This window comes from Monodelphis domestica, chromosome 3 (assembly GCF_027887165.1).
Source record: "Monodelphis domestica isolate mMonDom1 chromosome 3, mMonDom1.pri, whole genome shotgun sequence".
Lineage (NCBI taxonomy): Eukaryota > Metazoa > Chordata > Mammalia > Didelphimorphia > Didelphidae > Monodelphis > Monodelphis domestica.
In genome coordinates this window covers 342,634,003-342,651,691 of record NC_077229.1, presented here as the reverse complement: position 1 = coordinate 342,651,691, position 17,689 = coordinate 342,634,003, and the positions used below count along the sequence as shown (strand labels likewise).

Here is a 17,689-nt window from a genome sequence, read left to right as displayed (position 1 = left end):
CTCTGCATTTTCACTGGCTGTTCCTCCTGTCTGGAACTCTCTCCCTCCTTTCCTATGCCTCCTGAATTCCCTAATCTCAGCTAAAATCTTACCTTTTACAAGAAGACTTTATCAGGCTTTGCCAATCAGTTTGAAAGTTACTACTTTCCCTCAGAAATTATCTGAATTTATCCTGTATTCCTCTTGTTTGTATATAGTCATTTGCATGTTGTCTCCCCTCCATAGGCCACCAATGTCTTTATCTTTTATCAACAAAGCTTACCACAGAATATGGCACATAGATACTTAACAAATGCTTATTGACTTGATTTTTCCAAGGCACTGAAAAGATGGATCTAAAAAATGAAAGAGTAGCCCTTAGACTAAGTCCTTGAGCTACCTCTGAATAAATGGGTGCTTGTCAGACCCAAGACCAGGAGTAGTCAAAGTAGGGTGCTATCTAAGGTGTAATAATAAAGAAAGCACAATAAATGCATTTGTAAATGATATTTTTTTTATCAAAAACGTTTATTAAGTTCTTATTTTGTGCCAGGCACTGTGTTAAGAGTTTTTAAAATGCATATATTCTTAGAGCTAAATAATTCCACTCTCAATGGTACATGCAATGTTTACTTTACATTATAGTGGAAGCTCAAGCTCTCTGGGGGCTAATAACACACAGGAGGCCTAATTTTCCAATGCAGAATATGTGTGTATGTGTGTGTGTGTGTGAGTGAAATTTTCAAACCTTGCCAAGTGAACATAGATGCTAGAACTGGAGCCAAATTCACCCAAATGGTTATTTTCTAACCCATATGAGTCATTTTCTGACTATCCCCTGAACTTAGGAAATCCTTGGCTCTTCAAGACATTAATTAATATTGACAATGTTAATGAAGAGCCAGTTTATCTATTTAAACTAGCCACTATTTAAATAGCAGTGGTACACCATTTAAATGAGAGATATTCTATAGAAAATAAATCCAGCCTGAGGAATTAGAATCTCTGCCCTGACTGCTAAAATGCAGATGTCTTGAAAACAATTTAGGAATTGTTACATCAATAATATGGGAGAGCAAAAGAAAGAAGCTGTATCTTCTCACTAATTGCAAGATAGGTAGAGGAAGAGAAGAGAAGAGAAGAGAAGAGAAGAGAAGAGAAGAGAAGAGAAGAGAAGAGAAGAGAAGAGAAGAGAAGAGAAGAGAAGAGAAGAGAAGAGAAGAGAAGAGAAGAGAAGAGAAGAGAAGAGAAGAGAAGAGAAGAGAAGAGAAGAGAAGAGAAGAGAAGAGAAGAGAAGGAAAAGATGGAAGGAAGAGCTTTGTGATCATTTAAGTAGTAATTGTTTTGGAATTGGTCCAGGACTCCAGGCATCCTCAGCTCATATTCTAAAGAGAAGAGAAACATTCCAAATGCCCCCAAATAAAAAAAATCTGATTAAGCAAAACACAATCAGTAACAGTGATAGTACATAATAAAAAAGAGATAATCATAACAAATACAAAAGAAATTACAATGACTAATGAGCAGACCCTTCTGTTGATGATAAACATCACTCCTAGTTCCCTAACTGCCAGCTCCTTATCCAGGCCAAGAGAGCCTTCCACAGCCACAGTGAGGGTAGTAAAAACTTGACCCTAGCTTTCCAGACTGGGCCAAAAGGGGAACTGGAACAATAGGACCCTCAAAAAGCAATTGGGCCCATTGGCTACTTGCCCAATGGCCCATGAGACAATGGACTCTTCTTTCCACCTTTCATTGTATAGGAAGTCACTATAGTTCATGAAATTTTGGCAAGAAACCTCTCTTATGAGTTACTTTTCTAGCTAAACTTTATGGTGAATCTCAGGCTACCTATATGGCACCTTCTTGTTTTTCCTGCTTGATTCTTCTGTTTAATTCTTCCAAATGGCTCAACTACAAGATCATTAAATAAAAAAAAAAAAACTTCTTTCAATTAGTTATTAATAATTAGTTTGTATTAGCTCCTACTTTCCAATGAACTGGTCTAGATCATAGTGGTAACTCAGTGCTTAGACTTGAACCTAGAATGAAGTCAGTTGTAAGCTCCATTAAAGTAGGAAGCGTGTCTTATCTTCTTCAGAGTATAGTACAAAATAGGCACATGTTAAATATTTGTTCTATGAATGAGCAGGTATTTTGTGATTCAATGAGCTGTTTCCTTGCAACGAATCAGGAATGGGAAGGACAAGTCACATTTTCTTTTTTTTTTTTAACTCTAACCTTCTTTCTTAGAATCAATGCTATATTAATTCTAAGGCAGAAAAGTGGTAAGGCCTAGGCAAGAGGGGTTAAGTGATTGCATAGCTAGGAAGTAGATGAGGTCAAATTTGAACTCAAGACCTTCCATCTCTAAGCCTGGTTTTCAATCCACTGAGCCAAGCCAGCTGCCTCCAAGTCACATTTTCTTATTTAAGAATTCAAATCACTGGGACTGCTAAGTGACTCGGTGGATAGAGAGCCAAGCCTAAAGTCAAGAAGATCTGAATGAAAATAGAGCTTTTTGGGGGGAGACTAAAAGTATTTTTATTTTGACATCTGAATAAGTGTTGATTCCTCAGGACACTGCCTTTGTTACCTTTTCCAACTTATTCATCAACTTGTCGCTCTGTGGCTTTCTCAGAAACATAGATGCAATCCAAAAATTTTTTGATTTCTTATCCTTGTTTTTGACTATGGTGGCCTCTTGTATCAGGGCAGCTGAGTCTGATACAGGTTCAATATCATTTCCTTCAAGAATTAACTCATCTTTCTGGGCTTTAGAAACAGCACAAGCCACATCTGATATCATGCACGCTATTCAGATATATTTTTCAGTCAAACAATTTCTGATTTCAACAAGTAAGCCATTTTCTTGAATGATAACATTGATGGGGAAGTGAGCATACATAGACTTCATTCTATTTTTTATTTTTAACCCTTACCTTCTATCTTGGAATCAATACTGTGTTTTGGTTCCAAGGCAGAAGAGTGGTAAGGGCTAGGCAATGGGGGTTAAGTGACTTGCCCAGGGTCACACAGCTGGGAAGTGTCTGAGGCCATATTTGAACCCAGGACCTCCCATCTCTAGGCCTGGCTCTCAATCCACTGAGCTGCCCAGCTGCCTCCTAGACCTCATCTTCTAATGAAACCCCAGGGCTACATTTTAATCATGCTTTGTATATGACTAAAGATTGTGTACATGATAGCAAGTTCTTTTCTATTTCACTACCACTTGTCCACCTATAACCTTTTTTTTTCCCCCCAAAGAGATTGAGTTCAACTTTGATACAGTTGAAATCCCTTCTGAGGATTTCCTAGCTTTGGGTCCTGGGCAAGTCACTTAACTCCAATTGCCTAGTCCATTCCACTCTCTACCCTAGAACTGATATCAATTCTTAGAAGGTATGTGTTAAAGAAAAAGAATTGAAATCACTAAAATGCTTATAAAAATATGTGTTATTGTTGCTTTTGTATTTTGTATCATAATCAAAATTATTTTTACTCATGGTGTTTGTTCAGCATAATACAAACATTGAGCTACAAAGATGTTTGGAAAGAAAGGCAAAACCCAAATAAATAAATAGATAAATCTTGTTAGAACTTGAAAGGATCACACTTCTAGCCCAATGTTTCCTTTTTATAGATGAGGAAACTGAGATAGAAAGAAGTCAAATGACTTGTACAAAGTCATATATCTAATAAGAAGCCTTATAGCAACTAGTATCAAGACCAAAAAATTTCTCTGCTGATAACTCTTTGACTAAAGTCTCAGGCCAATAAGTCTACCATGTTCCTTTACTTCATGTGGTATAATAGAAAGAGTTTTTGACTGGGATCTAGAAGATCTGAATTCATGTCTCAGTTCCCCTACTAACCAGGTATCATTTCATCTCTTTGAGTTTCAATCTGCTTATCTAAAAAGTCATGACTACATGATCTGGAAGGTCCCTTCTACCTCTAACATTCAATTAATCTAAATCTCTCCCTCTATGATTTGGGGTTTTGAGGGGTCAGGCATGAACTAGAGGATGAAGAGTGAATAATAAAAAGGCTTTTATATATATTTATATTTATTTTAATAAATTTATTTGATAATATATAATATTAGTGCTCTGCTTTTCCCACACCTGGTACTGCCCTTTTTTTTTATCTTGAGAAAATTTTATTTAGTTAATTTAGAATATTTTTCCATGGTTACAAGATTCATGTTCTTTCCCTCCCCTCCCATAGCCCATGTGCAATTTCACTGGGTTTGACATGTGTCATTGATCAAGACCTATTTCCAGATCATTGATATTTGCATTAAGGTGATCATTTAGAGTCCACATCCCCAATCATATCCCCATCAACCTAAAAAAGACTTTTTAATGCAATGCAAAGATAGGAAGTTTTATTAATATTTAAATGTGAATGGTATTCCACCAGTTGGGAGATGCTGTGATCTAAACCATCACCCTGGAAGTAACAGCTCTTTAAGTACTACATTATGCAAATACACAGTCCTGTGGGTTTTAGATTGGATGCAAACATGCAGCAGGTGGCATGCTTTTCGTGACAACACATTAAAAAAAGGAACAAATGTATGCAAACAGCTCAAAAGCAACAAAATGTGGTCTCAAGCACATAACATGGTGGCCAAGTAGTATCTTGGATACAGCACTGTTTCCAGAATCAGGAAGACTCATCTTCCTGAGTTTGAATCTAGCCTCTGGCATTTAACTCATTTTATGACCCTTGGGCAAGTCAATTTAACCCTGTTTGGTTCAATTTTTTCATCTGTAAAATGAGTTGGAGAAGGAAATGGCAAACCACTCCAGTATGTCCGCCAGGAAAACCCCAGATCGGGTCACGAAGAACCAGACGTGACTGAAACCACTGAAAAACATTACAAGAGCCAGGTCAGGAGGTACATCTATGTACAGTTCTAACAGTACATGGAAATAAACATAGAATAATTATTTTATTTTCTTCAAGTTGACTCAGAGTCCTAGAACACCCCATGCATGCTTTAGGGACTGTGGAGAACACAGTCCTTTTAACTGAGGATCCTGAGTCACTTGATTCTTGCTCCCCCCTCTACCCTCATGGGAGCAGATATTAATGGAAAAGAAATAAAAAAAGAAGGAAGCATTTATTAAACACCAACTATGGGCCTGGCACTGTACTAAGTACTTTACAAATATTAGCTCATTTGACTCTCATGTCAACCATGGGAGGGAATGCTCCTGATATCTTCATTTTATAGTGAAAAAAAACTGAAAGAAATGTTATGTTATTTGTCCAGTGTCATGTAGCTGGCAAGTGTCTGAGGCTATATTTGAACTCAGGTCTTCCTGACTCCAGGTCCAGTGCTCTATCCACTTTGCCCCCTAGTTGGGTGGCCTTGCCAAACAGTGGACATGTATATTCTCTCTTGGAGAAAGGATGCTCATGCTTGCTTTGGGTGGTAGAAAGGACACTAAAGTTGGAATCGATTTTTGGCATTTTACTTTCAAATAGAATCAGGGTCTGTGATAATCACTTATAAGGTGTCACCAACATGCCAATTTATGCTGGATGAGTCCTTATGAAGCGAAAATTGGGTAGAGTTCCCAATTACTTTCCATAATGGCTAGACCAATTTACTGCTGTACCAGCTATGCATTAATATACAGAATGAGACATTTTTGAACACAGTCAATATAGGGATATGTTTTACTTAACTATTTGCATTATAAGGATTTTCTTTTTTTCCTCTTTTTTCCAAAATTGGAAAGGGGAGGCAATTGTATCAGGACCTGGAAGAGATAGAATATAGCTAGGTAGGCAGGTAGGTAAGTAGAGTGTCTCCTCGCCCCTCCCATAACAAAACTTACTCCTTTTTAAAAATTTAATATAGATGACAGCTGGGTAGCTCAGTGGATTGAGAGCCAGGCCTAGAAATGGGAGGTCCTAGGTTCAAATCTGGCTTCAGACACTTCCCAGCTGTGTGACCCTGGGCAAGTCACTTAACCCCCATTGCCTAGCCCTTACTACTCTTCTGCTTTGGAACCAATACACAGTATTGATTCCAAGATGAAAGGTAAGGGTTTTAAACAAAATAAAAAATAAAAATTAAATATACTTTCTGTACATTCCATGCTCTTTTTTTTTTTATCTTGGGTGGTGTAGCAAGGGATATTATCTTCTGTTGTGTTGTGGCAAAAATGGTGGCAGCAGATGTCAGCATTGCTCTTCTCCTTTCAAGGTTTCTAGTGCCTTGTCCAGGCTTATCTTGACTAGAGTTTGCATGATGGAGCAATAGTGAGGAATGGAGAGGATCTGAATATTTAATCTCAGATGCCAAGAGGTCCAGTGGAAGAAGTTGGGTGGCAGGGAAGGTGGAGGAGGGGACGTTGGCTTTACCCAGAGATTGGGAAAAGGGAAAAATAATTCAGTGACTCTACTTCGACTCTTTGTTGAGCTGAGACTCTTCTACTAAGAAACATGAGTCTAGAGATCTTGACAGTTATTTGAAAAGTCCTTTTGTGTGCTGGTCAGGGCAGTCTGTAACACTGACAAAGAACAGAACTAGAAATATTCTGTTGGGTAGTGCTAGGGCATGTTGGATTTTACCTGTCAAAAGGAAGGGCTGGAGGAATCTTTGATGGCCCTGAGTTCTTTTCCCCAGAGTGGTATGGGAAGGAAAGGGTTCAACCTCAGGTTAGTTTTACAAGTCTGAAGGAACTGTATGAGTCCCAGGAGGAGGTAGAGTGCCCTATTCCCTTTCCCATAGCAAAAGTTAATCTTTTTAAAAATTTAATATACTTTTTTTACATCCAAAAGTGGTTGGGTTTTTTTGTTGTTGTTTTTTAAATCTTGAGTCTGGCAAGCAAATTAAATGTGTTTGAAATTTGTCATAGTCTTATATTCCCCAGAGGGATGAAACAGCACAGTGTTACTATTGTCAGACCCTCCATACTAAATCCAGATTGACTGACTTCATCTGCCATAAAGGTTACATTTTTATGTGGTAGAAACTGGTTGATCCCCAAATCAGAGATTTCAATTTCACTAAGACCTAAAACAAACCCAAGTTTTCCAAATATCAAGAAAAAATCCAATATATATATATTAGATCTTCAAGAGCCTAAGATGTTTTAAAATTCAGAAACACACTGAATGAAGCAGTTTAAGCAAGAAGTGAATCTATGTGCTTTCAATAATATTTATAGCAGAATAAATCAATAAATCAAGACATTCTGTAAATGAAAGAAGTATTTCATTCTGTTTGACTCTCTACCTTTCACTCATAATGTTTTCATTCTACCTTGATTCACCCTCTTGCAGCTGTGCTGTCCTGTGCCAAGGGCACCAAGTAAAAAAAAAAAAGGTTAATCCTCCTACCTCCTGGCCCTTGCTGTGTAGATGAGGACACAGAAAGAAAAAGGGACCAGACTAATTGAGCACCTACTTTTCATAATCCCCTAGCTGCCATTAAGCACTAGACAACATCTCAGTTCAAGTCAATTCTCCCAGTGACTCTTGGAAAAGCCTGAGAAATGCACCCTTGGCATGGAAGGAAAGATAATTACTACCTCCTTTAAAAACCACTTTAAAATTGTTAAGACCTGCTTCTGTTCTAAGTCACAATCTCAGCTCTCCTGGAGGTCAAAGACTATGCCAAGAGTGGCACAAATACAAAGCTGAGAAATGGCTTTTTCAAGTAAGGGTAGGGCAGAAGTATATGACAAATCCTCACTGACTTAATAAAATCATAGCTCTAAAATTCTGTGGTTCTGAGATCAGTAAATATTTAACATCAGTGAGCTAGCCTTGTTAACAGTGAAATTCCCTGCTTTCTTGTCAATTCAATTCATTATAATTTGACAAACTTTTATAAAGTAACTGCTATTTGCCAGGCACTGTCCTAGCCTCTGGGTAGAGCAAAGATAAAAACTAAACAGTCCCTGTCTTCAAGGGGCTTATGATCTACTGGGACATAATATGTGCAGGGAGTGGTAAGGGTGAAAGAGATATAAAGGATAAAGTGAAGCAGTATTCTTGGTGGACAGAAGAAACACTATCCCCATCCAGAGGAAGAACTGTGGGAGTAGAAACACAGAAGAAAAACAACTGCTTGATCACATGAGTCAATGGGGATATGATTGGGGATATAGACTCTAAATGATCACCCAAGTACAAATATCAATAATATGGAAATAAGTCTTGATCAATGGCACATGTAAAAACCAATGGAATTACTCATTGGCTACCGGAAGGGGGAGAAAGGAGAGGAGGGAAAGAACATGAGTCATATAACATGGAAAAATATTCTAAATTAGCTAATTAAATAAAATTCTCTAAAAATCTAAAAGAGAGAGAGAAAGGAAGGAAAGGAGATCATTTGAGGCAACTCAGAGACTGTGTGTAGCAGAACAGTTCCTGATCAGCATTGATACAGTTTCTTTGAACAACCACTCTCAGACAACAACAACAACAACAAAAATTTCAGAGGAAATCAAAGGAAATTCAGGGTGAAATGAGAACAGTTCTATTGATAGGTATCCAGGGAAGATCTTGGAGGAGGTGGTACCTGAGCTAAACCTTGGAAAAGTAGGAGATGAGAAGGAAAAGTATTTTAGTCGTGGACACATTGATGAATTATTGAGTTCAGGAAACAGTGTAACATATAGGTCTCTGTCCTTGGAAAAAACTCCTTTATACGTGAAACCTTTCTTGATGTCTAATATTTTGTTGGCCTTTATTGTTTCAGAGTTAGATTGGTTCCTCAAAGAACAGTAAATGATGAATCATAAGTTACTTTCCTGTGGTATGATTTAAAAAAATAACTCAAGGCTCTTCATTTTGCATATTAAATGTGAGGGGGGGAAATGCCTAACCTGGTACATGTTAAAATTCATTGGTCAAATGAAATTGCATGTTGGATGTAGGAAAGGTGAGTGTAGGGGAGAGAGGGAAACAATGTGATTATTGTAACCAAGGAATAATGTTCTAAATTGACTAAATAAACTAATTCAAATGGGGAAAAAAAAATAAAAAGAAAGTTGACTTTGGAAAAAAAAATTCACTGACCACCTTTCAAACATTTGCACAGATTGAAAAAGTCTTCTTAAAGACCATTAGCTTGACTCTTTTCTCCCTGGAAGAGTTGAATGCTGCCTGCACAACTCACAGAGCAATCAATGAGTATAATCCATCAAGTATAGTTTTAGAGTAAATGGACTGTGAGGTCCCTTCCCACTGTGAATTTCTGTAATGCTGTAAGGTATGCAAATGCTACTAACTCAAAAGCAGGTCCTTTATGAAGGCTGGATTTGAACTCATGTCTCCTGACTCTAGGTCTAATGCTGTATCCCATAAACTCCCTAGCATAATTGTGTCATTGTGATTTTCTAGCCCAATTGCCCTTCTAGATGATTCCTGAACAGCATTCCATATTCTATTTCCCATCTCCTTGCCTTTTCATTATCTCTCCCCTATCCTTAGATTATATCTCCTTCTACCTCTATCTCTCAGAAAACTTAGTTTCCTTCCAAGCTCAAGTCAAATGAGCCCTCTTCCAGGTAGCCATATTTCATTCCTCTGGGTGTGAATATTTTCTCCTTCCTCCAATTATCTTGTTTTTATTGGTCTGTTTTTGTTGCTGTTGTTCATTTGTTTTCAGTCATGTCCAATTCTACTTTATCCTATTTGAAATTTTTTTTTTTGCCTAAGACACTGGAGGGGTTTGCCATTTCCTTCTCCAGCTCATTTTATGGATGAGGAAACTGAGGAAACTTAAACAGAGTTAAGGGATTCTCCCAGGGTCACACAACTAGTCGATGTCTGAGGCCAGATTTGAAGTCAGGAAGAAGAGTCCTCCTGACTTCAGCCAAGTGCTCTATCCATTGTGCCACCCAGCTGCCTCAGTCATGACATGTTGAATTCCCAGCAAAATATAAACTATTTGAGGTCAAAGATTGTTTCTGATTTTTGTCCTTGTGTTCTCAGCACCATACACAGAGAGTGTTTAATGAATGTTGAACTGAATTCAACTGAACTTCAATTAAGTTTGCACTAGACATTTCTAAAACATAAAGCTGAATTTAATCACATTTCATCATCGAAAGATACACCATGCAAGAGAGGCCCATCCTCTCCTCTCCTTTCCAATGAGTGACTATTTCGTTGTGCAGAACATAAAAAGACGTGACTGTATTCAGCGAAGACTCGCTCTCAAGCCTGAATGCAGCCAGCTTTCATGAAATCACAGGTGGGTGAGCCTTCATCAGGTTTGCATACTTCACAGCAAGTCAGCAGCTGAAGCAACAGAGACTTTTCTACTCTCTTTCTTTAACACATAAAACTTGAAAAAATTCAAGTCATTAATTTGACTTTTAATTCTCAGTAAAGCAATGTCTATTCTTTTTTCATTTATACTTCTAAAACTAATCCACTACTTTGTAAGAGGATATTTGCAGAACCAACGAAGGAGGAAGACTGGAAAAAAATAGCATCTGCCTTTCTTAACTTGTCATCCATTAATTATAAAATAATAGGGATAGTAAGATGCCTCAGTGGGTTCAAAACCAGGCCTGGTTATGGGAGGTTCTGGGTTCAAATTTGACCTCAGACACTTCCTAGCTCTGTGATCCTGGGTAAGTCACTTGACCCCCATTGCCTAGCCTTTAGGACTCTTCTGCCTTGGAACCAATACATAATATTGATTCCAAGATGGGAGGCAAGGGTTTTAAATATAATTATAATAATAATAATAATGTTTATATACCATCTACTATGTACCAGGCACTATGCTAAGTTCTTTATAAATCTTGTATCATTTGATCCTGTGAAATTAGAATCTTGCACCCCTGACTTCATTTCCCAGAATCCCTTTCCCTTCATGCCCACTTTACATCCTTACGTTGTATTAATAAAGTTGTGTGTAACTCCACCCCTTTCATTCTCTTCTCCCTCATGTGCGGTCTGGGTAAGCTTCTCTCCTCTACTTCAAGTGATTATTAATAAATCATAAAAAATATAATTTGGAATATTGGTATTAATTTTTAATCTTACAATCCTCATATGCTAGGAGGTAGATGCTGTCATTATTCTTATTTTCTAGTTGAGGAAATTGAGGTAGGATGTGGTTAAGGGACTTGCCCCTAAATCTAGATTTGAACTCAGAGCCTCCTGATTCCAGGTCTAGTGTTCTAACCATATAAATACCATTATAAAGTCATGAAATAGAATTATATAATGGGCAGAGAACCACACCAGAGTCTAGAAGGCCAAGTTTAGAATCACTTCTCATGCTGACTAGTTGTATGGCTCTTAGTTATTTATTTAATCTCTTTTGTCATAAGCAATTCCCTAGGAAGTATCTATTAAGTCCTAGATGGACTTCAGGTATTGGTTAAGCAAAAGGAGTTCCCTCACAATACAAGCTGTTAAAATCATAGATTATTCTTGTACTCTGAAGACGATGTTATAAATAAATTGTGAAGTTGACTTTGCCAGTGACTCACTTTGCAAATGCCCAAAGAAGAGCTCCTTTGCAAAGAGACAGAAAAGCACTATTCACGTGTGAGCTAGTCAGTAGCTGAACAATACTAAATGTCTATGATGTGCTCAGTACCAGAGTCACTTTATGGAAAGATGAAACGGGATGTTGCCTAGGAAGTAGGACATGAAGGCTGCCAATTTAAATTGCCTCTTCCCACTTTCATCCAATCTAAAATTATTTCCTCTTGTTACTGGACCCTCATTAGGCACAGGACTGAAGTTACACCATTTCTGTAGATATCAAAACCCTAAGATTTTTTTTTTTAAACCCTCTCTGAAGGTTTTTGTGACAAATAAAATCAAGGGTCATGATATACTTGTCTTGCACTGTGTTAGGCCTTGTGAGGAAATATGAATGAAGTATAAGAAATAATGAACACAATAATGAAATGGACATTTACTATCCAGTAGGTTAACAATTAATTTCACATATATTGTCTCATTTAATCTCTATAAGAACACAATGAGGTAGGTTAAGTGTTAATGATCCTAATTTACAAGATGGGGAAACTAAGGTTCAGGAGGTTAAGTAATTGTTCTAGGTCATAAGGGAAATATAATTAGAAAAGCTGAAGCCTGACCAAAGACCTTTCTGACTTCCAGTCCAGGATTCTTTCATATTCTGGGATCATAAATTTACAGTTGGAAAGGCCTTAGAAATCAAGTCTAGGCCCCTCATGATATATGGACTTTAGCTAGCTTCCATAAATATAAAGAGATTTTATGTGTTATTTTAATAATCTATATTATCATAAAATAATATTATATATAGTTGTTAGATACATATAAATCAGAATCCTTAGGTTCCATATATAATATACTGTTTTGAAACAGTTTTGAACAGTTTTTCTATCTATTTTGTGTAGCTTGTCATTATTTTTTATTTTTACAGTAATTAGAATCTTGTACCCCTGGACTACATTTCCCAGAATCCCTTTCCCTTCATCTCCACATTGCGTCCTTATGTTTTCAAGATGTGTGTGTAATTCCTCTCATGCTCTCTCTCTCTCTCTCTCTCTCTCTCTCTCTCTCTCTCTCTCTCTCTCTCTTCCTCGTGTGGGTCTGGGAAACTCATCTTTACTAAGGCTATCACTTTCCTCTACTTCCAGTTATTATTAATAAATCTTGCAGAAATATAATACTTGGAGTATTAGATATTAATTTTTAATCTTATAATATATAAGCATATATTCATATATTTTATGTAATGTATATGAACAGAAACTGAAGATTCTGATATATATGTACAAACATGTACAGAGAGTGAAACAGAGACAGAGAGAGAGGGAGGGACAGAGAGGGAGAAAGGGAGAGGGAGAGAATAACTGATTTTCCTAAGGATGTATTTCCAATAGCCGGTATTGCACTAATTTGGTCTTGCAATGCAATACTACAGATTATAGAATCACATGAATATCACAAAGTATGATGCTGAACTCAAACTCAAACCTCCCTTTGAATGAAGAGGAAGAAGAGGAAAGCACTCTACAAATATCTCATTTGATCCTCACAACGACCCTAGGAGGTAACAATCATTATCCTCAATTTATAGTTTAAAAAGCTCAGGCAGATAGAGATTGGGACATGCTCTGGACCATACAGTTAGTGTTTGAGAAAGGATTTAAACTCAGGTCTTCCAGGTTCCAGACTCAACATTGTACCTACTGCTCCATGGTTTGTTGTTTTTTTTTTAAGATCCAGAGCTATAATTTCATTGGTGAGGAAATTCCCTTCATCCATATAGATCATCAACTCTTCTGCAATTTAATGAATCTTAGAGTTGTTTGAGCCACTGAGAACTTCTATGATTTTCTAGAATCACACAGCCTTTGTATGTCTGAAACAAGACTTGAAACCAGTTCCTTCTGACTACAAGGAAAATTCTCTAGCCACTGCATCATATAACCAAAAATATGTTTGTGTGTGGGTGTCTTTTCAAACTTGTGTTATTGTTCTTTTTAATGTATTATTCTTCTGAAAATAAGACTTTAGGAGAAACCAAGGTAGCATCCTACTTGGAAATCTGCAAGATTACAGAGGATAAACAATTAAAAACTACCTTAAATTAAATGAGCTCCTCTGAAATTGTTTGTCCTATACTGTGTATTTATTGATATCTACGTAATTACTAATATGTTTAAATTTTCACAGTTGCCATAAGATTGGTGTTTTGTTTTCAATATTTAAAAATGAGGTATATCATTGTCAAATAAAGAAAAAAAAAGCAAAGATTAGAATTAGGATGCAGTCACCACTTGGATTTATTCTTCCAACTTCTTAAGGTCAATAAAACAGAATCATAGAAGAAGAAAAAACAATTTTAAAAAATCCTTCTGGGGGCAGCTGGGTAGCTCAGTGGATGGAGAGCCAGGCCTAGAGACAGGAGGTCCTCCATTCAAATTTGACCTCAGATACTTCCCAGCTGTGTGACCCTGGGCAAGTCACTTAACCCCCACTGCCTAGCCCTTACCACTCTTCTGCCTTGGAACCAATACACAGTATTGGTTCCAAGGCAGAAGGTAAAGGTTTGTTTTTGTTTTTGTTTTTTAATAATAATAATAATTCTTCTACAAGGTGAAAAAAATGAAGTGAGAGAAAACTGGTCAGAAAAATAAATTGCATCACTTATGCTATACAAGGTCATTATTGGCCCTTTCTATTATTCTTCAAGATATTTGCAACAAAAAGTATTTGCCTGATAATTAACATTCTCTTGAGATGCTCAAATTCTTGATCCCCTTGGGCCATAATGGTATCTGTCATTTTAGACACTTTGCAGTCTAAACTTTGCACAGTGATTGATAGTGATCTCACGTGTAGAACTTCTGCTTAGAAAAAGACAGGATGAAATGAATCATCAATTGCAAATCAGTTGCCATTAAAACTTTCTTTAAAAACTGAAATGTATGCAGAATTAAATATAAGGTAATCAGTTCCAAATACATTAGTGAAGGGCAATTGCTCATTTGAAAGTCCTGAGCAAGACTGTCTTTTAATAGATATTTTTAGATTCTATCCTACTTATTTCTCTGGTACCTATCCTTCTTAGAGAGTAACAAGCCACACTTTGCTTATTCTCATAACACCTCTGAAGGAAAGTAGTACATATTGTCAACGGGAAATCTGGACACCCCAAGTTTATCCCTGCCCTTTGAGAGACCCCAGTACCAAGCACACCTGTTTGAGGTGGAACTACACACCTTAAACTGTCTGGGGAGCCTAGTGCAGGTCTTTGAACATAGTCAAAATGTTGTGTGCCTTTATTTGGTTTAGAAGCTTCTCCCATTGTATTAGATAACTCTCCGGAAGCCCAGCTCTTAGTTTGACCGTTTCCTGGCTCCCTGATACCCCTGAGGCTGGCTGCAGAGCGCTTTGGAGCCTGCTTACAGTTTATCTGTGCAGGGTTGCCAAACCTAGTTCTCCAGAGGGTATAAAAGACCCCCAAGTTCTGACCCTCTTCAGAGTTGTCATCTAACGTGGTGTCACTCCCAGGGATAATGTCCCCAGAGTCCCAGGGTGTAGGTTTTGGTGCCGGGCTCCGAGTAAAGAGCCAAATATGGGATTTATTCCTTTCTTATTAAAGACTTGGTTTTTCTGACTACTTAGGTAGTTCTGTGTTATTTCCAAGTTAACAATACATAGAGCTAGAATCTATAGCTGGGAAATGGCAATCCAAAGATAACATATGTTCTTCAAAATCATACAATAATAAAATTTCAATTTGGGTAATGGCAAATGGAGAAATGACTAATTTACTAAATGCCTACTATGTGATAGTCACTGTTTGTAAAGATTAAAATTTAGGGGAGACTGAGGCAACTGAGGCAGGTAGAAATTAGTTTCTCTCTGCAAGGAGTATTATATTTTTTAGAGGTTTATTAGAGATTCAGGATTAAAGAAAATACAGGATAAGAAACACATGCCTAGGCCAGAGTGGCCTAGACAAGATAATCTCACATCATGGAAGAGACGCCTCTGCTCCAAAACGGAAGTCCAAAAGAAACCACAAAAGCCTTTACAATCAGCTTAAATCCTTCCTCGATCTCGGCCCACCTCAGAATTGCGTGAGATTACAAAGCATTTTGGGGAAGTGGAGCAAGGGCTTATGGGGATTGAAGTCCTGGATTCCAGTCCATTTTTACATGTTTTAAGTGCTAGAGATGCAAAAGCAAAAAACAAATTTGTCCCTAATCTCAAGGAGCACTTGGCACAAGACATTTGACCTGACTCTTCTGACCAAAATGCCTATCTTCCCCACTATTGCCTTTGTAGGCAAGATATAACAAAAACAAATGTACAAATATTTTCCCCATCACACCCTTGGGAGAATTGACTCAAAACTTAATTCAGTTCCTTCATGGCTTTGGTAACATGAAATTCACATCCTGATACATCATGACTACTTAATGAATCTTCATCTAAGTTCCAATGTCATAGATCCAAAAGGTTACTCCATTGTTTCTTGAGGTATTTTTGATGCTGAGCTGGCTGTAAAATCCAGTCCCGAATGCTGACGGTACTGAGGAAGGTCACAGAGGCTCCACTCCCTTCGCCTAAATTGGAATAGAATAAATTCAGAGATTAAAGATGAAGGATAAAAAAAAAGATGATGGCCCATTTCTCTGGGGCTATGTGACCTAATAGGGAAGATAAGGAAAGGGAATAGAAGGGAAAAAGCTTTGCTAAATGGTTCTTAGGTGCCAGGCATAAGCACTCTAAAGATATTTTCTCAGTCTTCAAATCTCTTTAAGGTAGGTGCTATTATGACCCCCAATCTGCAGTGGAGGAACTGAGACAGGAAGAGGTTAAATGACTGGTCCAGAGTCACAGAGTTAATCAAGTGTTTGAAGCTGGACTTGAACTCAGGTCTTCCTGCTTTAGACTTTATCCACTGTACTATGTGATAGGTAGAAGGTCTTTTTCCTTTCAGCATTGTGCCTCACTAGACTCTGTGAGAAGAGTCAGTGAAAAAAGCCAAGAGAGGAGATGAAGCAAAATGGAGGTAGCTGATGCTGGTGGATCTTTCTAAATTTCTTTAAAGCCAATCAAAGTCTTTCCCCACATACTTAACCAGCTGGGCTCATGTTCCAACCTCTCACCAAGACCCTTCTGTTATATTTCATTATGATTCTCCTCATCCAAACTCTTTGCCTGCTTCTATGTCCAGAAATTGCACAGCTGAGTGAGCTGATAGGAATCTATGCAAGAACCAGAAACTTATGACACTAGTGTAGCTTTCTCAGGATCCACATGTGAGGAGGGATCCAGGATCTATTTTTGTTGACTGCCTGAAGATCAAATGAGTTCTCTATGGCAACATTTTCAAAATCCTTACAAATATAAGAGATTAGAATAGATGTTGTTGGGTGATCAGAACACAAAAAGGGGAGCTAAACCCTTACAGATTCCTATTTCAACTGACCTGCTTACTTACATGTTCCTTTTTGCTTCTCTGTCTCCTCAACTGCACACAAGATAACGTTCAACTGAAGTTTCTTGAGACTAAAATGCTATAAAAAACAGTTCTTGCCTATATCCTAAGGTTCCTAATTGGTTGATGGATCCATAAAGTGTAAGGGAATAATGTTATGTTTTAAAATTCATTTATATTCCACTATACATCACACAACTGACTCTGAAAGGATTCCCAAAGGAAGGTAGTGCCTAGGAGATAAGGACTAAACAGAAAATTACATCATCAGAATTCTTTAGTAGAAGACAGAATAACTCTATTTAGGGATTAAGTCTTTAGAATTATTTCTTCAAGAACTCCAGCAACTACAGTGAGAAAGATTAACTGATCTTATGCTTTGAGACAGCAATATGAGACATATCTGTTAGGGACAGATTAAAATAATATTCATCTTTAATCTTAGAATTGTATGTCAAGGGGGCAGCTGGGTAGCTCAGTGGATTGAGAGCCAGGCCTAGAGACAGGAGGTCCTAGGTTCAAATCTGGCCTCAGACACTTCCCAGCTGTGTGATCCTGGGCAAGTCACTTGACCCCCCATTGCCTATCCCTTACCGCTCTTCTGCCTTGGAGCCAATACACAGTATTGACTCTAAGACGGAAGGTAGGGGTTTAAAAAAAAAAAGAATTGTATGTCATAGCTCAAATTTCTCCTTATTTTTATTATGAAAATCTTTGTGCTATAGAGAACCAAGGGCTAGAGAAAAGGTGGTA

At 37.6% G+C, this 17,689-nt stretch overlaps 1 long non-coding RNA gene and 1 pseudogene across 1 annotated transcript in view; both read right to left on the bottom strand.

Annotated features, from left to right (window-relative positions):
* Positions 1-2,585: 2,585 nt before the first annotated feature.
* On the bottom strand, positions 2,586-6,187 carry LOC100616738 (60S ribosomal protein L9-like; annotated as a pseudogene).
* Positions 6,188-15,062: 8,875 nt separating this feature from the next.
* The window catches only part of LOC103092995 (uncharacterized), a 59,491-nt gene continuing 56,864 nt past the window's right edge, over positions 15,063-17,689 (bottom strand). The window contains exon 3 of the long non-coding RNA XR_008917763.1: positions 15,063-16,058. This is a non-coding gene — a long non-coding RNA (uncharacterized LOC103092995). The remainder of the gene's footprint in view (positions 16,059-17,689) is intronic.